We start from the raw sequence: 22,170 nt of genomic DNA, 5'->3' as shown, positions 1-22,170 counted from the left end.
GCGGCCGTTGGGGTAGCGGCCGGTCGCGCGCAGCGGGGTAACCGCCGCCGCGGGGAGGGCGTAGGCGGGCGGCTGTCCCCGCAGCCTGAGGCGCCCTGCGCTGCCCACGGCTCTCAGCTGGCAAAACCACGGCAGCTGCGCGGCGCTGAACGGCTCCGCTCGGCCCGCGCTGCCCGGCGTGTCGCTGCTGCCCAAGATTAGCAAAGCGATGGAGCGTGTCTATAGAGATCCCTGTGTGCGATACAAAAATTCATTGCTGGAGGAAAACTTCCATTGTGGAATTTGGAATTCATTTATTTTTCTCAGTCAACGTTAGCCATTTTATTAGTTTTGAAAAAGCCGTAGTAGTTTTTAAACTGCTGAAGATAAAGGCTCTGACGTAAAATGGGATTCACGTGCTGTTAATTGTCTTTGGGAAAACTCCCTCTTTGTTCTTGATGTTCACAGGCTATGAGGAGAGCAGGGGAACAATTGTTACAGCCACCGCTAGAAATGTTTTACGTTCTATCAAAATATGTAGGAGGACATACGGATAAATTCGATCACAATTACTCTTTAAAAACTGATTAAAAACCAAAACAAACCACTGTGAACTTCCCAAAAGCTGCCCTGAAACCAGCTGTGAGAACTTGTTCATGAAGTTGTGAGTTTGTGCACAGGCACTCAGGAAGGTACTGCAGAACCATCAATATTAGGTTTGTACTGGTTTTTCTCCTCAGTTGTTTTTGTTGGTTCATTTGGTTTGGTTTTGTTTTTTCCACTCTGAGGCAAAATGCGTTGCTGTCCAGAAAAGGGGATCTCTGTAGAGCGTCTGTGTGTTGCACCAACCTTGTGCGGACGGCGAAGATGTGAATGGGACCTCTTGCTTCGGGAGGCTCCAGAGCCAAGCCCTGCCTCTTCTAAAACCACTGGAATGAGACTTTAAAGCTGGATTTCACTCATTGCCCTTTCACTGCAAGCAGGTGGTTTATGAAGTGCTGTGCTGCCCAAAACTGCAGGGAAGTTTTCATACAGTGTCCAGGCTACCAAAGGGTATGAGCTTTGGCAGTTCGGGGTAAAAAAAACAAATGAAGGCAGTTTGGTGGGAGTAAACCAACAGTCACTGTTAATCAGATGTAGCAGAGGTAAAATCCTCTTATATTTCTCTCTTGGAAAAAAGGGTACAGGAAGTCTCTGGAATTATATAAAACTGAATAAGAAGCACTATTATGAATTGCATTTCAAAAATACTACTTTGTCTTTCTTAATTAAAGCTGCAATTAAATTTCTAAATGGGTCTTTTTGCTCTCAAAGATAAACTGCAAGTGCTTAACAAAAATGAATTGCTTATTGGAACTCTTATTTGCACAATGTAAAAGATTTTTATATAGCTGTAACTGAAAACTGCGTTTACAATTACTACGAAATCTCCCCTACAGGATTGCGTGACTTAAGCATTAAGACAAAAGATAATCAATTATACTGTATTCATATGTTTTATTTTTTTAAACAAGTATCCAGCTGCTGGATTTGCAGTCATTAAATTAGTATTTTATCACCTTTTGATTGTTGCAGGACCAGTGACACCTTCCTCTTACCACTGGAGAATTTTCTTTTTCCCTGGAGAGGGCTATGGTGTTGTCTAAGTAAAACAAACAAACAAAAACCACAACAAACTAAAGAGACTCATTTACATTATCTTTTTTGTTATTTTTAAGCTTTCTGATGAATAAAAATCCACTTGATCTGAAATAACTTCCTTTCTTCAACATTGTTGAGTGTGCACTGAAACAGGATATATAAACATTTTATTAAGTGAGCTGAACAGCTTTCGAGTTTCATGAAACTCTGAGTAGAACTCCTGCAGCCTCTGCTGTAATGTCGTTCTGTAATAACTTCCTACAGTAATAAGGGACTCCCTAAAGATCCGTTTACTCCACCTACACTAACAGAACAATAGACAGACATTTCCTCTTTCTTGGCAAAAGTGTGTAGTTTTGACAGAATGTTAAACTCTCCCAAGACCGTTGTTCTGTAGATACACAGCAAGTGCTGTTAGGACTCACGATTTTAGTGATAAAAAGGCAGGATTTGTAAAACTTCACATAGAAAATCAGTAAAAGCTGCATAAAAGAAGAACTTTGGGAAGCTATATGAACTATTGTGTAGGTTTATTAAATAACAACTTATGTATTTTCCTGAATAATCTTTTTTCCTTTATTACACAAATAGAAAAATATATTCAAAGCCAAACTAACCAGCTGTCCAGCTATTAAAAAAATTATTCTAAAGCAAACTGATGGTCATGTGGCGGCAGGAAGGGTGGCAGGGGATGGAGTTCCAGCTGCTCCCCGAACTCCAGGCAGCACAGGTGTTACCGCTTTCCCAGCAGCAGCACCGGGGGATGTCAGGGCAGGAATGATCTCTGGAAGTGGAAATGCTCAGGGGGAAGGAAGTCATTCACTTCCCTCTCAGTGCTCCTGCTTGCCCTTCAGGCTCAGTGGGTGCTCTCTACAGGCAGGACTAAAGACAGCGGGTTTGTCAGGCGTTTCTGATTACATCTCAGTGCGTTGGTGTTAAAAAAACACCTAGCCTATTCCTCACTGATGTACTGGAACCTGGAGTGTAATATTTAAACACAAAAGGAGAGAAAGGAACGAACAAGGCAAAATCAAATAGCTCTTTTTCAGACAACAAAGGCATCAAATCAGAAGGGAAGCATTTTACATACATTTTGCCCAAATATAGCAAACTTACTGAAATTAGTGAAGTTTGTTGTCTGTCAGTCATCCAAAGTTGTTAGAAAAATCAAATGAAGGCCTTAAATGACAGTTTCAGTAGAATTTAAATTATACATAAGCATCACGTTGACCACTGCACCCGAGAAAATGTCACACTTGCTATACTTAATGATGTACAGTGGCCTGCACAAAATGATCTGACAGTTTTAGCTTCAGAGAAGATAAAAATCCACATGACAAAAGGCTACAGTAACACAGACGCAGTGGATAGACACAGCAGAAAAAACAGTGCTGAGTGACCAAGAGGGTTAAACTGCTGTTGTCTCCAAGCTGTGTTATGAGACACATCAATGAGGCAACGTGGGACACAACTTCCCACTGATTTTGCCACTGCTGTATCTGATCCATTATTCAATATCTACAAAACTATCCCAGTTGTCCATATGGCAGGTATTAATTTTATATAATACTAAAAGCTATAGGAAATAGCATCAAACATTTTGGTAAAAGTCGTAACGCCAGTATTAAGATATGCTTGCATAGTTCTATAGAAGGTTGAATTAATAGAAAAAGAGCATTAAAGAAATTTACAAATTACAAATGTAATTGTAGAGAAAAAAAAAGAGAACAGCAACCAGCAATCAACATATTACATCAAGAAAACCCAGTATAAAAGACTACAGGACTGTAAATCTAAAACTATCCTCACATTTAAATAATCTACTTATAAAACATCTATGTAAGGAGAAAATAGTATTTTCTCACTTTTAGTTTCATGGTTGGCAACCTGATAATCAGGATCACTTCAGAGAAATGAATACGCAATGGATAACTCTGCAAAAATATGCTCAATGCTCAGTAACAAATTAAATGTTAGGGATTATTAGGAAGGAGAACTGTATAAATCCATACTACATCTGACACCATTAAGACTTGATCACTGACTGTAATTTTTGTTTCCCACCTTAAAATGATGTGGCAGTACTGCAGGCACTGGGAAAAGTGGAAAAAATTATTCAAATTATGGGTTAGCTTCATATAAAGAATGACAGTAAAGAGAAGTTTTCAGTCTAAGTAACAGATAAGCAAGGGGAAGTGATGAACACTTGTCAAATCACAACTGGCACGGAGATGCCGAACAGATACGATGGTTCTCTCTGTCCTCCAGCACTGGTACTGGGTGTCATTAAAAGCAGCAGGTTCAAGCAAAGGCAAGGCAAGAGACGTCAGAGCTGTGCTGTGGAAACCTTTTCACCTGAACACATCGTGGTCTTTTGGTCATGTATTGAGAGAACAACTGGACAAATACACAGACAAAACAACTTTTCAAGCCACCTTACAATACTGCTGATACAATGGTTGAACTAAGTGCAGCAATGAAAAAACAGCTAACATAAAACATGCATATACAGTCTCAAGAGAAATTAATGATACTATTTTGTTCTATGTTATGTTTCCAGCATAGTTATAAACAGCATCTGACATCTGAGTGATGGCAGGCACTGCTCTGCAGAGATTAATATCCAGGAACTAAAAGGCAAGGCCATTACGCCTCCTCTTCTGCTGATTCATTAGAGGAAACAACATTCCACCAAGTCCCCTTTTGGGATACCACTCACTGCCAACCTACATTAACCACTCTGGTGCTGTGCACTGCACTGCTGTAGTTGCACAGATGTTTTTTTGGTAAAAGATTGGCTCTGCTGGGGTCAGTGGTAACGCTCCCAGGGACTGCATGTTTTGCACTACATAGGGACAGCAGATTGCAAAATAAGAAAGAAAACTCTGTTGTGCCAGAGACAGACTGAGTGAAGGCAGCATCTCTATCCCCTTGGAGAAGGACAGGTCCCAGGGAGCTCACAGAGCACTCCTGACAGATGGACAAGTGGTTACTCACAAATAGTTACTGCTGAGCAAGAAGGAATGGGCATATTACTGTAACATTATTCAAATAACCTACTGCAGTGTCTTTGGCCTGTATTTCATGGCTCTGAACTATAACTTCTTGCACTAAGAAGCCATTCATATATAAAAGTTTTATCAATTAATCTCAATCCTCCTCCTCCTCCTCAAAAAAAAATCTGTTGCTTAATATCTAGCAATTGTTGGGAGTTTGTTACCATTGGGGGAAAGAAGTGGTCAATATCAGCCTCAGGACAGCTGAAGGTTCTATTTGCGCTGAAGAGGAAGGATGAAGTAAAGCTCAGTAGCCAAGCAAAAGTCAGACTGCTCCTATTAATAGAATAGGTGGCTATGCCAAGAACACATGGTAACAAAAAGTGAGCTGCATTAGGCAAGTAACTGTCAAAGGTTTTATAACAATGCTTTACCTATTGAAATGAAATGTGGGACACTGTAAGAAACTAAGGACAGCAAAATACTGAGACACAAATAATTTAATTTGTACAAACAGCTCCCTTTTCTGTATTGTGTGGTGAATGTCTATTTGATGATCAGTCATCTAGGCCAACACTAGAGAGGGAGTGGATACCTTCTTCAGGAACAGAGTACAAGACTTTCCTAAAAATTATCCAAACCACCAAAAATTGGTCTTCTTGTAGTCTACTAATACTGAAGCGCAGAAATGGCAATCACATTTGTTTCAGAAGACCCTTTGATTTGACATGCTGTATTTAGTTGGACTACATTTACACCAAATTTAGTCTCAAGTGACCATGGTTGATAATCACTTGACTTTAAGTGCCTGTTACACTTCTCAATTCATTGATTTGTATCTTTTGTTTTAAACGCCACAAACCCAGATCTTAATCTCTAAAATAAAACTGGGTTTAAATAATGGACCAAACAATCTTATTCCAGTCTGTCATACATACAAACATTTCAGCTTCATGTATGCTGGTTGGTTTCATCAAAATAAGATAACTTAAAATTAGATTAAATTGGATATTGTCGTAATAAATTCAGGATTGAACATTTTGACTTAAGGTTTTTTTTGAGAACTGGCTTACTCTTTTGGCAATGTGAATAGCCCATATTTAGATTTAATGCAGGTAATAAATTTACTTCATTAATAGATATTTTATAAGGTGAAAAGCCTACTTAATTGTAAGCATTTAGGTATGACATTGGTCATATTTGATGACATTTTCATCAACTAGGTTAAGACCTAGGGCAAATATTTGACAGCTGCTATAAATGTATCTACTTGTCTTTAGAATCATTAAAAGATGATCTCAGGAGTGCTCACAAAGGAAAAAAAAAAATCTATCCTTTTGTATTTAGTACTGTAAATAGGCAAAATAACTTGTCTCTATAAATGATGCCAAATTCCTTTCCTGTTCTTTTGCAAGTTTTCAGCAGAGGTGCAGACATTTCTTTCTCTATGACAACCTCAGACTCATGTTGCCAAAGGCATTTTTCTAAACTACTGACCAATTTAAAACACTGGAATATTTTGTAATTAAAAATGTTAACTACACAAATTTTTAAAGTCTATTTGTAATATTTTAAAACCCATAGCTTTTGTGAGCTGACATCATTTGTCCTTTCCAGGACAGGCCTTCAGGGCAACTAACCTTGTTTGATCATCAAAGCTGGCTGGGAAAGACCAGGCAATGCTGAGAGCAGGCTAAAATAATCCCTCTGGAAAAAGAACTGCAGAAAAGACTCTGGCTCTTTCTGTGCAGCTCTGGAACAAACAAGGGGCACAAGGTTCAACACAGTAGAGTTGTTGTAGCATATCCCGGTCATTGAAATAGTTTATAAGTTCCTGCTTGAATAAAACAAAAATATATTTAGAGATAAATTAATATGGATATTATTGCTGGTTATTTCTTGGAAGTGAAATTTATTTCTTTGTTCTGAGTGAGGAAGGGTTTCTGTACATTACTTGTACAGGAGTAATATTTTGAGCTGTAAATTGTTTGCTAGCCTAGAAGTTACGATTTAAACAGTGTACATAGTATTGTCTGAGTCATAAAAAGATAACTGAAGAACTATTATCATAATTTATGGGAGTATTATGAAATTTATTATTTTGCTTCAATGAATGACAGTTATTATTTTAAGGTTCTTAGGATAAAAGATCAATTTCAGTGTGCATACAGCTGCACAAACTCTTTCAAATATATTGCTCCTGTTGATTTGTATTGTTGGAATTACTTTTGACTGACTATACCTGAATAAAAATTGAAGTGTCATCAGACATTCAGCAGTTGATATATATATATATATATAACGTTTTGAGACTGGCGTCTATGAATGATGCAAAGTTCATGAATGAATACTACATCAGTTATATTAGTGATGAAATTTTTCAAGATTTCTACCTATGAAAGAATTAAGTATAATTGTCAGCACAGATTTGAATTAACAAATAGAATGATACAGAAATCAAGCCTTTGTAATCCATAAGACCACTAATGGATCCTATTTCCTTATGACAGACATTATTGTCATATTAAATTAATGGCTGGACAAAGTATTACCTTCTTAGTTATGCATTTATATTCCATAAATATTTTACAATGAATACTTACATGTGGATCACACAATAAAAAATTCTCAATGCTTTTGTTCCATCTACTATTGCCAAAAGTTTCTGCTTGAAAAATTGAAATACATTCACATACTGAAACAAATTTGCCAGAGGCTATTACACTAAGTACTTAAAAAAAAACAGAAAAGAAAAGAGATATATAAGACCCTAGGAATGAATTACTATTCCTGGCAAGACATGAAGGATTTCTGTTGACACTTCTCTTTACAGGCATTTTCAAGTTCTACAGGAGTGTTAAACTTATTATAATAGTCAGTTACTATTTAGGCAACAATTCTGGTATTTGTGGACCACACTTTTTCAGCCCATTCTTAGCATGGATTCAGTTTTTGATTAGGAAAGACTACAATACAGAATTAATATTCAGGAAAAAAACAGATGTTTGAATAAGCTTTAGTCTTAAAAAGTCTTGCTGTCATCAGCCATTTTTTTCTGCTGTTTGCCAAGCTCCTAATTTTGCTACATGGATTTTAACAGCTTTGCTGTCAGCCATATCCTGTTTTCATAGTACAAATTTTATTTGGCACTGCCATCTTTACTGCATATATTCCTAAACTAACAACAATGCCTAAGCCTGTCCTGACAAATGCGAGAGAGCTTCTGGCAGTGTAATGACCATTGTGTGCAATCGTCCTGACAGATCACTGAGCTCAGATAATACATCATAAATGCTTAAATTATGAACAAATTCCATTGAAGCAAGGACAATTCTAAATCCAGAGCATTTGGTGCAACATAGGCCTGGCTTCTAAGCCTGGTCCATGGAAGGATTCAGTGATGGGCCTCAAGGGCTCTAAATTAATTTCAGACTGCCACAATAGAACCCTCCCTTGAAACTATAATAGCTAGCAAATATCTAAAAATTCCTGCAGTAGTTATTAGCATATCACCATACAGTCAGCACATCTGCACGTTTTTTATTTTCAGAAGTAAATATCAAATAAATTTGTGACTACATGTATCTCATCACAACAAATTCTGTGGCACCAAAATATTTTTAAGCTGTGTTTAGTTACATCATTAAATGAACAGGAATAATTCTTCAGACAAAAGGTATCACCAAAGGGAATATTTCATACTTTGAATAGGAAAAGTTAAAAAAAAAAAAAAGAGCATAAAATCAGAATATTTGCATTTGTAGAAACCCTTTAAACTGTACTATAATAATTAATAAAAACAGGAAGATATTATCCAGATTGGAAACTGAATATGTACCATACGATTTTGAAGTGACCATTGATGGAGGCTACCAATTTTTTGTTATGCAACTTGGTAATACAAATTGCAATATGCATCTTAAGGTAACCAATTAGCAGAAAGCCCTGGGTACCTCTATGTTGCATAGTGAGCAGCAATTATGAATGGATTTATATTTCTTTTTAATATTGATTTGATAATGCAGCTTTCTACTGAAGGGCTATCAATATATATTTCTAATGCAAATCAGACTCATTAAACATTTCTTCAGAATACGTTCAACTGGAGTTTTAAAATCCCGTTTCTCAGTTACAATCTTTACATTATTATGAATGATTTTTTTTCACTGACTTCAGTATACCCACAGTTTTATTTAGATGTTGAACATGTAGTTGGTACTGTCAAATTTACATCAAATTAAGAAAGTATCTACAATATAGTTTATTTTCTGCTTTTATTGCAAATTGGTGCATTTGTTTATATATCTCCAAATTTCCTATCATAGCATTTACCTTGTGAATTTAAAGGATTAATCTAGATACTGGGTGTCAGCCTGCAGCAACATATTCATAAATGGTCTTCTGTCTTTTGGCCTGAATCTGATTAGTCACAAATAAGGAAAGAAATTTAAAAATATAACAGGAATCGGCATAATAACTTTATTATGAACATTTTAATAATACAGCGCTATGCAACTGTAGCATACAAATAAAATGACAGCAGTATTTCATTGCTTAGGAGTGATTTGCTTCTCCATGAAGAGACTTTTGAGCATTAGTATCAAATTGACCAACTTTCTCTGGTTTCTAGCCAGGGGTGAGTTCATTAATAAAAACACTTCTACAAAGTGAAGTAAATGTGAATTTCATGGAATGTTTCTAAGCTCAGGAAATGCCATTTCTTAAGTTGCACTCCTGCATGTACACATCACCACTTTAATGTCTTTTCTTTAAATAGTTGATAACAGTTTTAACATATATCTAGCTTTGCATGTGTTCCTTTTTTCCATACTTTTTCTTTGTTAATGCATATTTCTTTCCAAGATTGGCTGAAATTATCAAGGACCTGTGATGAACATTCACAAACACTTCAAAGTTCAAGTACCATTTCCGATCGCTCAAAAAGTATTCAGAAACAGAGGAAACAATTATGACATTGACATCCTACTAGTACATAGAGGAGAAAAAAAAAATTAACAAACCCTTCAATACAATTCCTATAGTATCAACAAAAAACAAAGAAGCCATCAGCCTGGAAGTGCCGCGCTGAAACAGTTGACAAATAGATGGAGCTGACAGGGGAACCCAGCGCCATCCAGGAAATTGAGCAGAATTCCAGACAGTGAAGCCAAGGAAAGGAAAATTGGCTTTTCTGTGTATCACAAGGAAAATTACATCTACTTGGCCAAATGCACTTGCCTTTATTGGTTCTTCTATTAATTACAGAATTTCTCTGAAGGGAAAAGAAAATCTCTGGGCATATTAAAGAAAAAGGAGGACTTCAGTCATGAAGTTCAACAGAAAAGTCGAAATTATGTCAGATCTGCCTTATGTTCATCCTTAGCTATCAGAAGGATCATCATTATCCTCATTTATCTTTCAGAACAACTCTGAAAATCAGAAAACACATGCATGGTTGACATGATTGCATCTGTCTCCCTTAACAGCTGCTTACAAAAGGGTCTGGAAAACACTCTGGAGTAAAAAAGATGGCATTTCCCATTCACATCCATGGGAAGAATAGGTCTTGGCTAACCACATTCTTGTAGAAAAGTGTTCAGAACATTGTCTTGGACTTCCTGCCTATGATGTGAATATCTGAAATGACCTAATCTGTTTTACAGCTCATTCAAGAACTCAGGCAGATTGCTAGCAAAAAAGTCTGATACCTGATATATTATACTTCTGGAGACAGAAGTGTATCTCCTTCCAATCTCAAGTCACCCAAGGACAACTTCTGGTCAAGAAAGCAAGCATCTGTTACAAAGACCTGGAAAAATGGGTAATTAGAAGAACATTCTAATAATGACATTGCTCAGACTCAGCAACAAAAATTCTGTACTTCAAAAAAGGGCAAAACTTCACTAAACAACCAAAAGAAGAGTGAACTATTTCCTACCACTTCTGCTTGCTTCTGGTACAACACTCCAGTTTGCACCCCTTTGTGGTCCATAATGCTCCTTTGGAATGGATGCTCAAGAATCTCGTTCTTTATAATTGTTTTATTCTCCCTGGAAACACAGAAGCCAAGAATATTGCCTAAGAAATAAGGAGGACGTGAAAGCAGAGAGTGCTGTCCCTGCTGTGTCAAGTGAGGCTTGCAGGATTGTTCTAGACGACATACGACCCTCAATAACTGGAGTGTCAAACTTCTGGCAAAAATCTCTGGGCAGTAATCTGATAAAGGTCACCAGATGGTCACAGATCTTGTGAATAGAGTTTGAGATGCACACAAGGTAGTTCCAAATGTGGAATTGAAGTGAGGCTGAAGAGTCCAGTCTTTTATGGAGCTCAGGAGTTCTTAGAAAAGTACCTTTGGAAAGTACTTAAGAAGCATGGAGGGGAGGTGAAGATCTAGACCACAGGGAGATCTCTTCCTTAAGAACATGATAACATGGCAATAGCCTGTGTTGGGGCTCTCTGGAAAACATGCAGTGTGATGCTGAAGGTCTGACAAGCTTCTCCAATTGCTACTATGGTCATGGAGCTGACCTGCTCATGAGATCTTGCTCAGGAATCAGAGGGTCCAACATATGGGCTTTTGTCTTTGTCTGGAGTAGAACTGTTTCCTATTCTGACTGAAACAGGGTGGCCAAAGGCAATTCTCTAGTCGTGTTGACAGGATAATAAGCAATTTTGATGCTACTTGGTCCTGAAGAGCCCACAAACATAATCAACAAATGCTCCTGAAGCTAATGCTAATGATCTCAGCAGGCAAAAAGACAAAGTTGCCCACAAATATGGGCCATCAAAGCAATGAGAATGATTATCTGAGATTAAGAAACAATTGCCAAGATCAATCCACCTCTGAAAACCCAAAGAAAAACCCAGAGTAGAATAACAATATCAGCAGTAGCCAAAACTCTCTTAGCTATAAGAAAAAATGAAAAAGTTTCAAAGTTGGGAGTCAACTTTCTACACACCACAGGTATGAAATGAGGAATCATTTTGATTCAGTAGACATATAAAAGCAATTGAGTAGAAAGAGGATTGTGTGCTTATTGTTGCATTGATATTATGCAGGGGGTTGATACTTGTGCATGTTCCTGCTGCTATAGGATTATCTGAGCTATAATACTAGGTACAGATACACTCTCAGTGTGAACGTAAACATAGATCAGCTGATAAAGAGAATATTGAATCCTTGCCTAATTCAAACAAAGGATGTTTAGCTTACTACTAGTCATCAAGGAAGCTTTTTAAGCAAGCTATAGCCTGTCTACATGGGAAAAAAAGGAAAAAGGAGGGGAAAAACGAGGAAAAAAAAAAAGGTGGGGAAAGAGAAAAAACAGATTGCAGATTTCTTATCAGAAGAAAAGGCTTTCAGCTCTTGGAACATATTGTTTGCATTCCATGTCTAAAAAGTTTACATTTGTGAACTATGTTCAGTGATTAAGTAATTAACAATACATGGAAAGTACCTGATTGAATTGGTTAAGGTTCATGTAAGTTAAATTTCTGCAAGTCATTTTGTCATTTACGACTAACTTCCCAAGTAACTGCGAAAGCACGTTCTGACTTCACAAACATCTTATAAAATGTCATGTCCATTTATAAAAATAGTTTATGTATGTTTAAGGTTAACACAAACAGAGAACAAATGTACTTGTGCATACTGCTCTGGCAACTGGAATCTTGTTACCTTACATATAGTAAGATAAATTATATACTAATTTCATTTATGTCCCAAGTCAGTATCAACTATAAAAACAAAGGCTTTTAGATGGACCTCTCAGAAGCATAATTCTGTTTCTAGATCATTATTCCCTAAAGCCTCAGTATAAAAAATATATATTAAAGCAGAATGCCTGCCTATCCTCTCTAAGGTTCTTTTGTTTTTGCTGGGTACTGTATAGAATTTGGCCTCTCATCTCAAAACTGGAAAATTCCTTAGTTATTTTAATTTACATGCCAGATTAATATGTTTTACAGGAACTGAAAGTTCTTCTATTCACAAATATGTTAATTGCACAATTAGATTTGGTACAGACCTACTTGTGTAGGAGCCTACTTGTGTAGGCTGAGGAAGTAACTAAATAGGATACATCCCAGGATTTCAAGTAACACCATAACTGCCCCACATACATTTTAACAATTCCTTAACCTACGAAGTATATTAATCAGTCTGGAAAATGTTTATGGTTTTTTTCCCCTAATATATCAGAAAGCATTGAAAGTTTAACTAAACATTTCCTTAAGGCTGGAATGCTGTTTTCCTTCTTCCTTCCATCCCTTTCAGAACTCACATGAAAAATCCATCTGTCGTGGGAAGGGAACATGTTAATTAAAAAAAGGCAAAACTATATTTATGTGTAAAGCATAGATCCCTCACTTTCAGCATTAAAGAAAACAAATGTTCTGAGTACATAGTATTTTAATGAATAGGGCTATTTAAGTAACCTCACAATAAGTAATTAAGGCCAAAACAGTAGAACATAAAATCTTGTTTAAATCCAACCTTTAACAATACTACCTGACATCTGATGTCCACTTTTTAATACAAATTAACAGCAGCAATTTGAATACATGATGTATGCAACTTCAGTTAAAGTATGTCACTCAGCTTCTTTGGTGTTTAGCTTACCACCGGTGCATGGCTTTCCTGTAATTTTTATCTATCAGATAATGAAAACAGTGTGTAGTGTTTTAAATCCCAAAGGTTGCATGCATCTCCGAGACCTGCATTTAGGAAACTACTACATTGCAATAAGCCTTACAATAATTAAGTACTAAAACCCAAAGTGGTCAGGAATCAAACTTTCGAACCATTATCAAGCACACAGTGGTACTAAGCAGTAATTATTACTAAGTTTAGAGTCTTTGTAATTAGCAGGAGTCACAGAGCAACAGATTACAAATCAGCAAATTTTACAAATTGGCAAGTAGGTAAACAATAATAAAGGGTAATACAGGCACATGTTCGCTTCATTTACTAATTGTACTTTTTTTCCCTAGCAATATACTGATGTAATAGTCACATTTAATAATCATTCTAATTCTAGTAAATAAGACATTTTGAATATAGCAATACAAGTAATCAAGTAAACATAGCACTGCAGCTTGTTGTAGATCAGTGCTAGTGAATGCCGTATCCGTGAAATTTATTATGTCACATCTATTCATCTTGAAAAAAATATTTGAATGCTAAGTAAATAAAAACCTCTGTAACTCAGTTCATGGTAAATGTTATGCTAATCGGTTTAATAATATAGTAAGGTACATGTATTTCATGTAACTTGCAGTTGATATAACATTTTTTCCTAATGTAATAAAAATTCCATCAAGGTTGAACTAGACAGATTTTCAGGTCCTAAAAAAAAAAGAAATCAGTATTTTTTTCTATGTGCACATGAAATCTTACATAATTTTAAAAAATCACAACAGCAATCATTATGGAATGGTATAAATGATATTGCATGTACAAGATAAAGAAGAAATCAGTTAATGATGTAAACTTAAACGTAGTTCTTCACTGTTTGAGTTTGTTATATTAAGCATCAGTCATTGCTACCTAGTTATTACTAATTGAGCAGAAGTACAAAGATATCATAATGCAAACTTCAGGGTTTCATTAGTCAGTTCTGGAAAAACCTATTGCTGTGTCTAGTTCACTCTCTTTCAAGGTCCTTTCCTCTCAGGTTGTTAATTCAAACACAAAAACTCCAAAGCAAAGACAGAACCCTTCTAAATGAATTGCTTTTGTTATTGCAGGTCAATTGTTACTCTATCACTGCAAGAGAGATCCAACAGGTCCACATGGCTGATGGTTTCTACATCATTACTTTGTACCCCAGTATGCTGGACACAGTTTAGCGTTAAATGAGCACATAAAATTTAATCAACTGAAATTAATACACTTGCATTCTCTAGACTCAGAATTTGTACAATTTCCACAGCCTACCCTCATTTTTGCTTACGTAGTCAATTCAGACATGTTGTGAGCAACAGGGGAGAGGCTTATGATGGGTAAACCCCATAGATATTAGTAGTATTTTCTAAAAGATCCTATTTTATTCTTACATATAAAGAATATCACCTGACAAAAAATAACATCTTGGAAATATTTAAATACATTTTCACATCCAACTGTTCTTCCTCCTCTTACTGTAGTAGTTTTGAGCACAAAAACAGCTGAGTTAAATGATCTGTTACTCAGTCTTGTGAATTGCTGTCTGCTTTACCTACATTTGCCTTTGACAACTAAATAAAATCCCTTAATGTTTGTAAATAATCATGATGTATCATTAAGCCATACAGAGGAGACAAAAGCAGCAAACACAGTCAGAGTTACACAAATATTTCAAGTCTTTACTTGGTGTGCCGTTTCCGATGTGGTAAATTCAGGCTCTGTGTTGTATTAATGCAATTGGTTTTGCTTCCAATAAACTGGGAAGGTGGAAAGGGAGCTTCAGCAAAGATGCTAAGAGCAGGCTGACAAATTACTGCAATTGTACACAGTATTGATTATGAATGCTAAACAGTCCTATTGCATTATATGAGGAAGAAAACTAACTTTTAGTTAAATAGGTAGACTTAAATAGGAAAGATGACTGAGACAAGTTGTTAGCAACACTTTCACTGAGTGTCATGACTCCCTGGACAACACAGAAAGATCAGGTTATACATGATGAACAACATGGTCTTAACAATTAATAAAAATAAAATTAACCTAAGAAATGCCAGGGCTTAGGTTTTAGAGGACGGACATAAACCACATAAATGTATCATTTTAAAATCAGGTGATTTCTGTCTCCTACCACAATTTATTCCTGTCTGCTTTTTTACTCAGATGAATTCCTTCTGTGGTTAGAATGACAAAATATTTCCACGTTATCAAGCTAATTAGCTTAATTGCATAATTTTGCTGGGTTTTGATCTCATGTGGAATCTCCAGAAGAAATAGTTACTAAGTCACAATTACAAGATTCTGATATGTTTCTCCTTCTTGGCAAGGAGGTGGAGAGTTACATTCACATGTTTACATATTTTATTCTGGAGATTTGCTTACATGGGCTGTCTTATTAGACCATCATTACTTTGAATGCTAAATATTCCAGATTTTTTTTTATTCAAGAGGTAAGACATTGTACATATTTCCACATATTTGCTGTCAAAGCACAATTATTCAGACATCTGTAGCCTGATACTTCAAGTCAAAAGTTTCAGTTTTATTTAATATAGCCAAACAAAATAGTTGAGACTATACTCAAGCATGTGCTGAAACACAGGCCAGACCCTGAAGAGTTATAATGCAGCACAATTTCTTTACTAGGTTGTTTTATGCCTACTGACAGTATAATATAATTTTAGCAATTTAACAGAATTCAAATGAATGTTAATTAACAAGGACCTGTCTTAATGATTTAGGGCAAATAAAATGTGTATCTGAAAGATGTGGAAATGAGAGAAGCTAACTGATTCAGCTCACTTCTTCCACCCCCCCTCCCCCATAAATTACTTGACTTGGACAGACTTTCATCTTTTTTAGAATACATTTATGCATCTGATGCCCATGTGTTAAGTCAGACTCCTCTGAAAAACCAAACCAGCTCCCTAGTTTAGATTTAATCTTTAGCACTATTAATGAGCAGAGTCCATAAAATGTCTCTATTTCAATTCAACACAGAAATTTCAATTAGCAAGTTAAGGACTGAATTGCCATCAAAATATTAGTATGTATTCTTAAGTCTAATGATATTTCACTAAAGGTGTAGATTTGATAATAAAACACAATTTGGCATAAACTTTATAGAGAGATGCTACATATGAAGAAAGTCACCTATTTTTTGTTTTATTATTAATCTTCAATTTTGCATATACCATAGGATGACTAATTGTACTCAAATAACCAACCAGCTTTTAAAAAGTAAAATCTGGTAAAAAAATCATATTTGACAAATTCCTGCATTTTTATTGCCAAAATATTTAACTATCCCACTATCCTCCAGATAAGCTCATGTAAAAAAATCAGTACCATATATAATTACAGAGTTCTCTAATAACCTTAAAGCCAGAATTTTGACAACTATTTGTTGCACTTGATAGCCCATGATCTTTATTGTTACTAGTAAATAAGCATCCAAATTCATGGTACTTTGGGGGAAAATTCAGCTAAAAACATCCTTATTTATTTAAACAGATAATTTCTGAATGACTTCTCATTTTTAAAAATTTATACGTCATATATTGCATTAAAACAATATCTTAAAAAATTATGCAATTCCATTATAACTTTCCCTAAAGCTAATATGAAGTGTTAGACTATTTGAAGGAATACGCAGATTATATGTGGCCTGACTATTGAAATCACATCAGCATCAATAGATTCTGCTTGTAAAACATTAAAAATCATTGCATATTGAAAATTTCACCTTTAAAGTGAGACCTAGGATATGATCAAAATACATTTCAGCTGTAGGCATGCACATCATTACATTCTTATCTGGAGATGCAAATGTTGGTCCACATCAGAAGAGTCCGAGTTTGTTCAAATGAGGAGGCTGATTGCTTAGATTTAAAAATACAGTAGTAGAAGCATCTGGATACAGTACCAGCACCCAGCATGCTGTTGCTTCTCTTCATAAAAACAAAAATATGGGACCCACAAAAATCCTGAAAAACCACATAAAGATTTGTGTCCTTCTAGTTTCCAAAGAGCTAGTGTTCAATTAGGTTGATGCAATATTTTTGCTACTCACTGAGTTTTTCCTCAAAGTTTGTCACTGCTGTCTACAGCTTGGATCATCACACTGATACTTTCCTTTGTCTCTAACAGTGGCATATCATAGCAGCTCTGTCTTTCTAGTGCTATCACCTACACTTTATAAACTGACAAACGCGGTATCCACTAGAGATATCTTATCATACAAGGAACAACTTCTTTTCCACTAGTCCTTTCCTTTTTTTTTTTTTTTGCCATGTCCTGGTTTTTGACAAATGAAACTAAAAGATGTAATTTGTAGTAACTTGGTCTTTGCTGCCACATACTGAAGATCACAATGTTGTGACTTACCTTCGAAACTGACATCTTTGCTTACTCTGGAATGCAACTGGCTCTCTCTTTTCCACCCTCAGACATGACAAACATGCTAAGGACACCTTATTGCAAGTATACTGACAGCATGCTGGCACAAGATGCGTCTTTTACCTGTGGTCTTTTCATTCCCTTAGTAACTACATCTTGGAATCCTTCACCCACTTGTTTCCACTATGTCTGGTTGCCTACAAACCACCGCAGATCCCTCTAGGCCTTTAGTGCTGAAGACATACAAACATCTCACCAATCGATATCATAGCCTGCTTTTAAAGGACAGATAACTATGAGATCATCCAAGCAGCTCTAGTTGCTAGCTGCAGCACAACAAAGCAGCCACAGTGTTTGCCGCAGTATAACTTAGAATGATAATACATAATGCTGGTGTTTCTCCAAACATTCACTCAAGTTTGGTTAAGACTTTTGATTTCACTTAGAGTACCACACTTGTATGAGGCTTCTAGAGGTGTAATATTTCTTTTGTTTGTTGGTTGAGTATTTTTATTAACTGATTATGGCAGTAATAATGCCATTTCTTTATTTATTCAAGCACATGATGTAAAACTGATAACAAAGTTGAGGCACAGACAGTTACTGCCTGCATCATCTTAAATGTCTTTACATTAATTTATAAACTAATTTCTCAAATTGTAATATTCAAAGAAAAAGTAATGAAAAACATGGCATTCAGACATCAACTTCCTCATGGATATGAATGAAAGAAAAGGCGCAAATGCAGTAACTCATTAACTCAGAGCTCCAATACATGTCCCACTTTTTTCTATTCTTTTTTTACATACACTCTACTCTACATCAGTAGTCAGGTAGTAGAATATTGTTCCCTGAACAAGGGATCAATTCATCCATTCTTCAATCATACACAAGAATTTCTACGTAAATGATCCCAGATTATGATTAGAAAGCCAAGCTATTTAAACCACGTAGCTGGTTTAAATTTCTTTTGTTTCCAATTTCAAAAGACACTTTGTTTAAAGAACTTGATTACATCTAAGTCCATTATTAAAATGAATCTCAAATAGAACACATGCATTTTGGCCAAGATAAAGTTTAGTCCTTGAGAAAGCTGTCAACCATATCTGGGACAATTTTGTCACAGAAATACACAAAAAGGAGAATCTGGAAAGTACTGATCTGTCTCATAACTTCCTGAAATACTACCCTGTGAAAGTTTCCAAGTTAGGCACCATATTGTTAATCTCTTTCCTGATGTAAAAAGGGCAAGGATTACAGGCAAGGCACAACTACATATAATAATAATTAGATCTAATTATTATTAATTTGATTAATACAGTATGGAAGGCTTGAGGAGAAACTTTAAAGAGGACTTCCTAGAATTTGATTAACCTTCCAGTGTTGATTGTATCAGAAAGCACAAAATGGTTTTATGAAGAGCTGGGCAGGTGTGTCCAAAGTTATTAAACAGATGCAAAAGTTGTCCACATGATCAGAAACTGATCAGAATCACGGGACTAAATTAGGAAGGAATAACGAAGTGTTTGTATTTGATGTGTCTGAAGAACAGGAGACAGCAAAGGTACTTTATGGTGAAAACCACAGAAATTGTCAACAGAGCTGATCCCTGTGCATACCAAGATTATAGGGCACGCAATAGCCAAGGCATCATTGACAAAAAAAATTTAAAAGGGAGGGAATGATTAAAACTTAGAAATATTCAAGTGGCTGTGGTAAGATTTAGACATGTTCTGGATGTGTGGGTCAAAGGAAAGAAACAGGCCAAAGAAGATGCCAAGATTACAGCCTTGAGTGAAGAGAGTCATGGTTATATTCTCTGTTCTTTCTGGTTATTCTGTTTCTGAACAGAGAACAGACAACGAAAATAATGACTCAATATTTTGAAATATCATAGTCAAATTTTAATTTAGAAACTTACCTAATAGCTACTCAAGACATAGTCTTGAGTCAAGACCATAGTATCAATAGCCATTGTTGCACAGGTGCAGGCATTGTATCATATGGTACCTTAAGAATCAATCAAAATCACCAAACTACCTATCTTCTTTTGTTAGAGAAAGTGGAAGATGACAAAAAAATACACTACCCTGAAATTAATTTCTTCATTCCAATTGAAATAAACACTTTATATTATTCTGTATTTCTTTAAGAAATAGTAAAGGAAAAGGTAATTCTTTATTCTAGAAAAAAAATTTGTCACAAGGAGAGATTTAGTTAGCGTTCATCTATAATAATTTATAGTTGATGCTAAATTACTCAAACCAAGTTTTCTTTATACTGAAATTGTTCATGATTAGGTTGTAAACTACTCAGGACAGGGGCCTGGAATATGCTAGGAAGAGTATTGTTAGGCAAGAGAGATGCTACTAGAGAACAACATATTCTCATTACATTTTGGAATGAATTGCATATACATTTCTTCAGAGCACAGACACAGCACTGAAATAAAAGCCAACTAATTCATTATGATCTGAAAACAAATAAATAGCAAGGTGGTGAAAAATGTTGTTGATATTAAGTTACTGAGGGTAGTGAAAATAGAGCTGGCTGAGGGAATCTGCATAAGGCCTCACAATCCTGAGTGCATAGGTGGGTGAAACTTAATGTAGATAAACATAAAATAAACACAGGAAAAAAAAGCTATCCTTACCTGTAAAACTATCTAGTGGATATAGATGTTAACAGTCAGAAAACAGATCCTGGGATCGATGCAGTTACTGCTATGACAACAGTGTTCAATGTTTGTTGAATGTTTAACAAAACAACATTCAACATTGCTCAGTTTATGTTTTGTCACTTCCCTAATAAAGCAAACCAAATAAATGGCAGGAATTATAAGGAAAGGACTGAATAATGACATGAAAGACATTATTTGGACTGCTCTTGTGTCTTGACTACTGTGTGTAACTCCTGGTCTCCTCATCTCCAAAAGCATATAGTGGTGTTCAAAAAATAAATGATGAGTTGAAGAAAAAAGGTGACCAGAGAGCAACCGTTCATTGTTTCTACCAAAATGAGAAGAAGAGAAACTAAGACAGATAGAAAACTTTAAAAAAAAACAAAACCACATTTCACACAATGCATAGTCAAGTTGCATTGATCAAGGACCTGCAGATGCCCAAAGCCTACGTGGACTTAAAAAAAAATACGATTGTGCAAATTTGTGAGATAAAAATCTATTGGGAACGGTTAAAAATAAGACACCACTTCTGATTCAGAAAGTGCTAAAGCCACAGATGGTGACAGTCAGGGTATTATGGGATCATATGATGCCCTATCTCTGTAGTCTTCCTTAGGCACTTTCTAGTGCTCACTGTTACAGACATATATACTCAAATACTCAAACAAAGACTACACTATCTAATTATTTCTGAAATGCATTTATTTATAGCTGAATTCAAGGAAATTCAACCATAAAGGATAGGCATAATAGGAAGATATATCTTAGCCTTGAAAACATTTACATAGACACTTGAGTGTGGTCCAGTTGACATAATAAATATATGAAATGCATGTAAGAATATAACCCCCAAAGGAACTTCACATTTTCTCATTTGAAAACTTTTTAACACAATTTTGTACCATCATACTGGTACTAGTGTACCAAGCCGGGAGAGAATTTATTTTTGCTTTTTTTTGTTAAGAGTGTAGGTGTACCACGGTATTAAAATTCCATCAATTTCATCTGCCTCTTGAAAAACAAATCATTACTTATTTCCACCTTCCTATGTACAATCATTGCATATTGTATTTTCTGTTAGAAATCATGCTGGACGATTTCTGCATATTGTGAACTTTGAGGCCCGTGTCCTGCAACAGCACTTCCTGCTACATCAGCTTCCCCAAAGCAGCTGCTGCTCCAGTGTATTCAAAAGCAGCAAATCACAAGCAATGGCACCAAGGCATTTCAATAATTCCCTGTTTCAATAAGCAAGCAAAAAGTGCAATCATCGACTTACCTGACCTGATTTCTAAACCAATTTAAGAAAAGCACTACAGCATTATGTGGAAACATGGCTCAAATGACATTTAAGTAACAAAGAAAAGATGCACAGTTAAAATTAAAATTTCAAAAGTACTGAACAGTTACTCTTCCAGAAATAAACAAACAGGATGAACTGAGCAAAAGCATTACTCAAAATCCCATTAGGTGCCTATTTTCACTTACAGCAGCCTAAACACTTTAAAAAGTCTGGTCCAAAATGATTATTTTGATCAATTCCAAAGGGATTAGCTGTTCAAATACTCAAACCTGGTCGAGCAATGCAGTCTAATCTGAAATTTAGTTAACAAAGACTGAAAAAAGTGTAGAAAGATACTCTAATCCATACTTACTTTTCAAGTGTTTAAAAAAAAAAAAAAAAAAAAGGTCCTTAAAGGGAAAACACCTCGATACTCTTTGTGTGCTTTAAAGCCCGTACTAGCAACTTTTCCGTGGTGTCTCAAGACAAAAAGACAAACCAGGAAAGTTGAAGCAGCTCAGCGTTT

At 35.8% G+C, this 22,170-nt stretch overlaps 1 long non-coding RNA gene across 2 annotated transcripts; it reads right to left on the bottom strand.

Annotated features, from left to right (window-relative positions):
• Positions 1–137: 137 nt before the first annotated feature.
• Positions 138–22,161, bottom strand: LOC309442854. 2 transcript variants are annotated; one of them, XR_014184702.1, is made up of 5 exons: positions 22,018–22,161; positions 10,325–10,425; positions 8,949–9,035; positions 6,257–6,369; positions 138–1,621 (listed from the first exon to the last, which is right to left on the bottom strand). It is a non-coding gene; the product is annotated as an uncharacterized lncRNA (long non-coding RNA). The 2 variants fall into 2 exon arrangements; XR_014184703.1 differs by lacking the exon at positions 8,949–9,035.
• Between the last annotated feature and the right edge of the window lie 9 nt (positions 22,162–22,170).

This window comes from Streptopelia decaocto, assembly GCF_964273445.1.
Source record: "Streptopelia decaocto genome assembly, chromosome: 7".
NCBI lineage: Eukaryota > Metazoa > Chordata > Aves > Columbiformes > Columbidae > Streptopelia > Streptopelia decaocto.
Note: the sequence above shows the minus strand (reverse complement) of the source record. Positions and strands in the feature narration are given on the sequence as shown.